Source organism: Chrysochloris asiatica, unplaced genomic scaffold (genome assembly GCF_000296735.1).
Source record: "Chrysochloris asiatica unplaced genomic scaffold, ChrAsi1.0 scaffold00313, whole genome shotgun sequence".
Taxonomy (NCBI): Eukaryota; Metazoa; Chordata; class Mammalia; order Afrosoricida; family Chrysochloridae; genus Chrysochloris; species Chrysochloris asiatica.
Genome location: NW_006408831.1, coordinates 116,448 through 126,202, shown reverse-complemented (window position 1 = coordinate 126,202; position 9,755 = coordinate 116,448). Strand labels below are relative to the sequence as shown.

Sequence of the window (9,755 nt, the reverse complement as noted above, 5' to 3'; positions counted from 1 at the left end):
GCTTTAATTTGAATTTGCACATCAGTAATTGATGGTCTGTTCCACAGTCTGCCCCTGGCCTTGTCTTCACTGATGATATGGAGCTTTTCCATCTTTTCTTTCCACAGATGTAGTCTATTTGATTTCTATGTGTTCCATCTGGCGAGGTCCATGTGTATATAGAGATAGAAATCTGTATTTTGCAGAATTATTCTAAGGATTAAATTAATGGACAATGTAAACATCTACAGCAGTGCTCATTACACAGCAGATGCTCAATTAATAACAAACATTTAGACAATTGTCAACATTATTTAAGCATTAGACAATTTTGTCAGAGCAGATGCTCACTAATAACGTTTATTATTAATTGGGCATCTTCTGTGTGACAACACTGCCTTAGATGTTTACAGTCAAAGGAGTCCTGGTGTGGCGCTGTAGAATAAGCACTGAACTTCTAACTACAAGGTTGGCTGTTCAAGTCCATCAGAAGGTGTTCAAGCCCATTGGAAGCTCCTTGGAACCCCTATACAGGGTCACTACTGAGTTGGAACTGACTTGATGCCACTTAACGACAATTGAACTAAAACACACAATTCTCCCTTATTACTGCTAAGTACCTATGGTTCTGCCTCAGGGTTTGGGAAGCTGTAAATATTTGCTGCAGCAGAAAGCCTCATCTTTCTCCCATGGAGCTCCCATTGCCAACCTTGATTCTAGTGCTCATCCTTTGGAGTTTAGGAAACTAAGCACTTTTGAAATACCACAAATCAGTAAATTGCAGTTTAGGATTTGAACCGTGATTTTCAAATCTTTCACTACCTTTCTAAAGGACTCTTGAGATATCACAACTCTTGAATTTTTGAAGGCCAATATGCATCTTGAACTGATAACATTATTTAGCAACTAATGGATTTTTTTACACCAGTCTGCAAGGACACCCTTATACCACACGGAAGCTTCTTCTTCCCTCATTTATATTTATAAGAAACTTGTGATAAAAATAGTAACGTTCAACAAGCACAAAAGTATTATCACATGATGTACATTTTATACTCTACATCAGGGAAGTCAGTTTTTAGACAGAGGAGGCAGCTGTTCTTGAGGCCACTGTTTGAAAAGCAGAACTAACACAACAAGAAAAAGCCATTGTGAATGTGGAGTGGGCTGAACAGGCGTCCTAGTGGCACAGTGGTTAAAGCTCGTGACTGCTAAACCAAAGGTGGGCGTTTCAACCCACTCGCCAAGGCAAGAGACAGCTGCAGCCGCCTGCTTCCATAGATTTACAGTCTGGGAAAGCCAATGGGGCAGAGTCCAAAGCCGCGGCAGTGGATTTGGTTTTTAGTTGGCGTTAGAGGTAGTTGCTTGGTTGGGAGTGGGGCGGGGGATTAGGGAGAGGAACCAGTTCGAAATTTAAAAGTTTAAGTTTCTAGAGAGGAAGGCAGCGCTGGGAGCACACCAGTAAATTCCCGGGCAGGCGGGAGTGTCCAGTACAGACTGGAGCGCGGCGCTCTCGGCAGACACGGGAGCCTAGCAAGGAGGAAGCGGCGTCTGTGTTAGCGGAGTGCAAAAGGAAGCCGGATACTGGCGCGGGTCGCCTCCCAACCTGGCTACAGGACGTCTAGTGGGAAGAAGTTCCCACCGACAATCCAATCCACAGGTTTCCTCTTTACCCCATAGTCTTCTAGGGCACTTCCGGTCAGAAGCCGGTGTCCCCAGCTCAGACCCCGCACCACAGAGCGCAGGCGCCTCGGGACCGGCGGAGGCCGAGGACGCGGAGGGAGGGGGCGTGTGAGCCGAAAGAACTCCTTCTGTGCGCCTGCGCCGTCCTCTCACCCTAGGCCCGGGCGGGGGGAAAAGACAACTCGGAGTCGACGTTTTGCGTTCGCTGGACTCCCCGCCGGGGTCGCACTTCTTTTCGGTGCGGCGTCGCTTTGAGTCCCCAGAAATCTCCGCACGGGTGTGGGGAGGTAAGAGTCCCCTATAACAGACAGTGGTGTCCTCTCCTCATTCTGGCTGTTCTCCTGGAGGGGGCGGGGTAGACGCTGGACCAGTCGACCTCGGGCCGTGTCTGGCTCTCCTCTTTAGAAGGGCCGAGCCTGGGCCCCAGACCTGTCCGTACCCGGAGCGGGTTCTCGGCCCTCAAACCTCCCGCCCCCTCGGGGGAAGCCTGGAGGGTCGGGCTGTGTGTGCAGTCACAGCGGCTGTTAGCCGAATCCCACCCACTCCGCCCGGAGGGCTCGGTACTGCCCGGGAGAGACCCTCGGGCCGCGGCGGGGAGAGGCAGAAGACGCCCGGGGATTTACGTCTGCGGGAGGGTCCTTTTTCCCGAGAGCCGTAGTCTCTGCGCTGGAAGGACTGGGTCTCCGCAGACGAATCTGTCATTGCTTCCCGAGCTCTCCAAATGCCCATTCCCCAACGGTGCATTTCTTCTTCATTTTAGACCAAAAGGATGTGGTAGTGTTCTTTTCCCTTTCTACCTTTTCTGTAGTTGCAAAATTCTAAAAGAAAACTTGACTTTTCAACTGTGCATTTATTTGTGTTGCCGTGATTGCGAATTATAATCCAAGTTTAAGTATTGCTGTGTAGTTGGTTTGACTCCTATAGAAATGAGCCCATAAATTTTATAATTGAGTTCGTCTTTTCCTTAAAAACAGGCAATTGCCTCATCAAATGAACTTCCTCCATTTAGTCATTTGAGCCTGCGCTTTCCTGATTTGGCAGTTTAATAGCTTGATCCAGTTGAAGTATATGTAATCTTTCTACCATTTTTTTCCTTTTTGTCCTGTCTTGCATATTTAAACTGCATGCTTAGAGTAAAAAAAATATATATATATATATATATATATATAGTAAAGAATAAGGAAATATCAACTATAATTCCACCATTCAAAAATAATCAACCATTGTTCATATTTTGAGTCTTTTAGTCTTTTTTTCTTGTGCATGTTCTTAATAGGAAAAAAGTTTTGTATACAGTTGGATCGCCTACTTAAATAGTTTAAGCATTTCCCATGCTTTTAAAAAGCTTCATAAACTTGACTTTATTACATTTTAATTCTACAAGGAGTTCATGAGCAAAATCTTTTTTGAAACTGTTAAAAAACATTTCAGAGAAGCAAAATTCCCTGTTAATCATCATCCCTAACATAATAATGTTGTACTTAACGCTCACATTTTTTGGTCTCAGGATCCTTTTCAATTTCTGTTCATAGTGACCCCACAGGACAAAGTAAAATAGCCTTATAGGGTTTTCAAGGCTGTGCATCTCTATCCAAGCATACTACCAGAGCTCTTTATATGCTTAAAAATGATTGAGGCCCAAAAGTTTTTGGTTTCAAATGCTAATATTTCTCATTTTGGAAAATAAAATTAATTTTATTTAAATATAAATTTATTAATTTTTATATAACAAGAATCACATATTTTAAAACATTTTTAAACAAACTCAGTGGCACCTAACAACAACAACAATTAGATTATTTGGAATTTTGCACTTTTTACAAACATGGCAATCTTGAAATATTTTTGTTGTGCATAAATGTTACTGTTTCTTGAGAAGTAGAATTGCTAGGTCATAGTGTGCACTTTAAAAAAAAGATTTTATAGAAATAAATGTTATTTTTGATATCTGCATACATTCTTGTTGCGTTGCGATGTTGGGATCTAAATTGTTTCACTAATGATTGAGTGAAATATCTGAGATTTTCATTTATTTTAGATTATTTTCTTAAAATTTTTAAGAGACTTATTAGGAATATTTTTGAGGCTGTTGATAGGTATTTTCATCTTTTTCTGAAAGATTGTACAGTTTGCTTCCTATCAGTAGTGTCTGAGATGCTCTTTTATCAGTCATACAAACATTGAATGTCTTTACTTTAAAAAAAAAAATTATTTTCCGATTTAACAGCAAAGAAATGGTATGTGTTTTAATTCTCATTACTTTGGTAGTATAGGTTGTACATAAACTTTTTTCATAATCTTACTTAAGTATCATTGAATTAGTTCCGACTCATAGCAACCCTGTATAGGGTTTCTGAGCAGCAGCTGGTAAGTTTGAACAACTGACCTTGCAGTTCAGATGACCTTTTGGTCTAGTATTTATCCTACAGTGCTACACCAGAACTCCATAATCTTATTTGTTGTTGTTAAGTACCAACAAATTGATTCTGACCCATAGCGACCTTGTATACGGTTTCCAAGGAGCAGCTGGTGATCTTGAACCACTGACCTTGCAGTTTAAAGGACTTTACAGTCTGATGCATTAGCCCACAGCACCACAGTGTTTATATTACCCATTTAGATTCCAATATCCAATGTTTTTTTTTAATCTTTATATTGTGAGGATACATGATATAATTTTTTAAGAAAAGGAACAAATTTATCTTTTTCTTGTTTAAAAAAGTATGTGTGTATGTGTGTGTGTATATATATATATTTTTAAATACCTGTATTTTAAAAAAGTAGTATTGACCTATGTAGCGTCATTAATAAACTTGGTATCGATCACTCCATGGTTTGTTTTCTATTTTTCCTCTATGCTTTTGCTACTTAACTTTTAAAAACAAACAACTTATTTGAACAAATGGACTTCATGCTATGCATAGCATTTTTCATATTTACTTTTTTGCCCCCTTCATTTAACTTTATATCATGGATAGTTTCAGTGTAAGTACATATAACTTTGGGTAAAGTTTTACCCAGAGTAGCTTTTAAGGAATACTAATTTTGATCTTTAGTTTCTGATGCAAGGTTCCTCTCCTTTTGTACATTTTTTTTTTAGGTGATTTCATCCGTTAACAACTGTATGCTACCACCTCCCAAATTGTTATCTCAGACTTCTCTCCTGAACTCCAGATCCTTGTATTTAGCTGCCTATTGGATATCTTCTCCAGGATGATCTCAAGGTACTTCAGACAACAGTCTGAAAGTGAACTCAAGTCTTTCCTTCTTTATATTGCTTGTTATAGTCAGTGGTACTAGCTTCTAAAACTTACCAGGAATCCTAGCTTTCCCTCTCCAAAAGTTTCCACTGTTTAACCACTACTGTAGCTACCTCCTCCTCTTCACTTTTACTGTGTCTCTCAGCTCAATCCCTTATAATATTTCGCCTTTACCATTTTAGGAATTTAGGAATCTCCTTGCCATTGTTTCCTGGTTTTGCCCATTTGCTAATTAATTTTCCAAAATGTGTTTGTTTTATTATCACAAGATTTTTTAAATTTATTTATTTATTTTTTTTTGGTAAAGTAAATGTTGTAATTATTTGTCTCTGTATCTGAGGATACATAAAGAGACATGATTAAAAACATTACCTAAACCAGATTATCAGGGCCCTGGTGGCATGGTGGGCTACTTGTTGGGCTGTTAACCACATTGTTGGTGGTTCGAAGCCACCAGCTGCTCCTCGGGGGAGAAATGAAGCTTTCTGCTCCCATAGAGATTTATAGTCTCAGAAACAGGGTCTCTGAGTTGAAACTGACTCAACAGGACACAAGAAGTCAGGTTATCTTATGTACACAAAACCAAACTTGTTTAGAGCAAAAGCAGTATATTTGATATAGTTTTTTGTGTGTTCTTTACAGTACATGGTAGATTGCTAGCATAATAAATATATCTTGGTTGATTGAAATGGGAATTATATGCAACTTTAATAAGATTTCATGATAAAAGGTGTCAGTGTTCAGAATTTGCATTGTCATACCTTTTATAAATTGCTGGATTATAATTTTTTGGTCTCTTTTTAAGCATCTCAAATAGCAATGTTTGTTAATACCTTGTTAAAAGATACAGATATCTATAGTAGATACTACTTAATTATTTTCATAATTTATGAGTGAAATTATCTCATTTTATCTAATGAGATACTATTTAAAGACATTCAATTCCTGTGCTTTATTTATTTTTTTAAATACATTCTGTATTCAAAGTTCCTTTTTAAATTTTTTAAAATACATTCTGTATTCAAATACATTCTTTCTTTATTTTTTTAAATACATTCCGTATTCAAAGTTACTTTTTACTGTTAGGTTAATTTTAATTTAACGTTTTTCTTATCAAAGGGACATCTGTACATAACTCAGAGAATCAAGCAATACTGCAAGGCTTCAGATGAAATATAACATTCTTCTGCCCCAGCCCTTCTTACTCTGTAATTCCACTCTCCCAGAGCAATCTCTCGCAATCAGCATTCCTCATCTGAACCACAGAACACAGAAAATGATTTGAGTAACTGTTTTCTCAGTTCTTACAAAGATGGTCCATAACTAGTAACATTTCAATACAGAAGAGAATAATTCCTTACGTTACAGTGTAATTCTCTCACGGAGCCCTATTGAAAAAGGTTGTTCCAGAATCAATGACTTATCAATTATTTTTCACATCTAGTTTTTTTTTTTTTTGAAAAGTGGTTTCACATTCTGTTACCCCCTAAAATAATACACCACATAGTTTTCAAGACTGTTTTCTTTGACTTCTAACCTCTGCTCTTCTTTAGAATTACCTTCGCTGCAGCAAGGGCATGCTCCTTTTTAATTATTCCATACTTGTTTTCACAAGCATTTTTCCTAGACGCTTCTGCTAATTGATGAATATGAACAATAAACAGTTCAGATGAACCAGTAAGTCGCCATTAGTTTCCAGAGAAAGATGAGGTTTCTGTCGCTTTGTGTAACGTTTTAGGAAGCCGCGAGGAGCCTTTCATTTTATCTTCTTTTGAGGGACTGAAGTTGAGAACACCATTTTCCCTCTCAAGCACCTCAGCTCCCGAGATCCCACTGTACAGCACACTTTATCACCAGCCGAGGCAAGGAAAACAATCCAAGGACTTTTCTTCACCTCCAGTTTTATAGAATAACATGCTTACTTATAAAATTGTATCACACACACAATTTTAGCAGTTTTAGTTCTTTCCAATTATAGAAGAAAATGTTGGTGTGGTACTGTAAACCCTGGACTGCTAACTGCAAGGCCAGTGGTTCAAACCCATTAGGCACTCATTGGACACCACATACTGGGTTGCTGTGAGTCACAAGTGACTTGATGGCACTTAACAATAACAATTCGAGAAGATGGGACCTTAAGTGCCTTATACCAACCGCCGTCTTCAGACACTGCACTTTTCTCCTCCCTTTATATTCCCAATTAGTTGTACATGGGACTTCAAAAATCTTGTGGAAAATTCAAAACTTTCCATGAACTTTTGAAGCCCCCTCATACGTTAGTTTTCAGTTGAATCACTTTTTTTTCTTCTCATTTTAACTATGTAACCATCAGTCTTAGTTTTTGGATAAATCTCTTTCATGTATCTTTATAAATGGATGTTTTTTATAGCTTTTATTAATAATTCCTCAGATAAGGTATGTAAATCTCCTTAGTAGATTCAAACACAACAGATAATCTATTTGTTTTGTAACCTCTATCCTATAGAAGGGAGTCATTTTGAGGTGCTGTAGGATAAGCACTAAACTGCTAACCACAGGTCTGTAGTTCAAACCCACCAGCCGCTTCTTGGAAACCCTATGCAGGGTCGCTATGAGTCAAAATTTAACTCAGTGGTATTTAATAACAACAATATCCTGTAGAGGGGAGCACAATGGTGCTGTATGGTAAGTACTGGACTTATAACCAGAAGGTTGGAGGTTCGAGCCGACTGGTTGCTCCATGGGAGAAAAATGAGGCTTTCTGCTTCCACAAAGATGCATAGTTTTGGAAACCTAATATAGGGTCCCTTTGAGTCTGAATCAACATGAAGGCACTTAACTACAACAATAACATCCTACAGTGCTCTGTCACTCTGCTTCTGTCGGGATTCTGGATGGCCTCTTGCCATCTTGCCTTACCCTTCTCTGATATCTTTGAATTTCATTTTTCTCTCTCTCGAATTGGATAGCTTGTTTCCTGGATTTCACATCTTCCTCTTCATTGGTGGCTTCTAATACTGGTAGAGCACATCCTCCTATAGCTTCCTGAGAAAGAATGGAAGGGAGATTTTGGCAGTTCTAAACAAGAAAGATGAGGCTTTCTACTCCCGTAAGGATTTACACCCTCGGAAACCCTGTACAGGGTCGCTCTGGGTCGGACCCGACTCGACGGCACTTAACAACAACAAAAAACATGTTTTTATTGTTGTTCTACCCTTGTACTCGATTGATAATTTAGCTGAATATACAATTCTGAACTAGAAACCATTTACTGTAGAATTTTAGAGTTTGATTTTATTGTCTTCTACTTTCGAGTGTTGCTATTAAGAACTCTAATGGTAACTAATCTTTCGTATATGACCAAGTATTTCTCTCTGGAAACTTTTATGTTCATTTAGCAGGTATGTATTGAACACATTATTTGTGCAAAGCACTAATCAAGATGTTTTGAATATATGTGTAAACAAAAGTGACATGATCCCTGTCCTCATAGAGCTTGAATTTGAGAGAAGTTGGCATTGTTCTTGATGATAAACAACAAATGTAATAAGTAAAGTATATAATATTTGGAAACTTAAAAAGTAAATAAGAACTTTGTTGTTGTTATGTGCCGTGGAGTCGGTTCTGACTCATAGCAACCCTGTACGGGGTTTCCGAGGCTGTAAATCATTATGGGAGCAGAAAGCCTCATCTTTCTCCCATGGAACAGCTGGTAGTTTCGAACTGTTGACCTTGTGGTTTGCAGCCCGAATCATAACCACTACACTACCAGAGCTCCTTAAATAAGAACTTTAGAAAAGAGAAAACAGAAAGTAAGATAGAAGGTAAGAGGAACATTAGGGGAAGAAAAGGTCAGGGTGCAGATTGCAGTGTTCAGTATGGTGGTTCTTCCCTTAAACTACCCAGGTTTTAAGGTTCCCTTAAATTCCACAATGATGTGGCTTGCTGAGGGGTTTTCATTCATTGTATTGGACCCTAAATGGCCCTTCTTCATGGAGACCACATCCTTCTGTTCTGGGATGTTTTATTTGATTGTTCCTTCCTTTTCTATTCGTTGTTTCCTGATTTCTTGTTATTTGGAGGTCAGACTTGATTATTTTGAATCTCTGATTTCTCATTTTACTTTCCATTCCTTTGTCTTACTGTTCTACTTAACAAAGGTATTTCCTCAATTTATTTTCAGCGTTTTGATTATATTATAATGTGTTCAGTAATTTTTTATTTGATTAGTGCTTTAGATTTTTAGAATTATTACATAGTACAGACTTCCCATATACCTCACACACCCAGTTTCTGCTATTATTAACAACATTGGTATGGTGCATTTGTCATGATCAGTAACAATATTATTATTAACTAAAGTCGATATTTTATTGACAAGTGCTTAGTTTTTCTTAATAGCATTTTCTGTCTCAGGGTCTCATTTACAGCACATGGTCGTTTCTCTTTGTTGTTGTTAGGTGCCATCGAGTCGATACCGACCCATAGTGACCTTATGCACAGCAGAACGAAACACTGCCCAATCCTGGGCCAACCTCACTACCGTTGCCACACTTGAGTCCGTCGGTGCTGCTACTTGGCCAATCCATCTCGTTGGGGGTCTTCCTCTTTTTTCTGACCGTCCACTTTACCAAACATGATATCCTTCTCCAGTGACTAGTCCTTCCTGACAATATGTCTGAAGAATGAGAGATGAAGTTCGGCCATCTTGGCCTCCAAGGAACACTCTGGCTGTACTTCCTCCAAAACAGATCTGTTGCTTCTTTTGGCAGCTCATGGCACTTTCAGTATTCTCCTCCAGCACCATAACTCAAAAGCATCAATTCTTCTACAGTCTTCCTTATTCACTGTCCA

At 38.8% G+C, this 9,755-nt stretch overlaps 1 pseudogene; it reads right to left on the bottom strand.

Annotated features, from left to right (window-relative positions):
• Positions 1-6,454: 6,454 nt before the first annotated feature.
• Positions 6,455-6,720, bottom strand: LOC102813393 (annotated as a pseudogene).
• Positions 6,721-9,755: the final 3,035 nt, after the last annotated feature.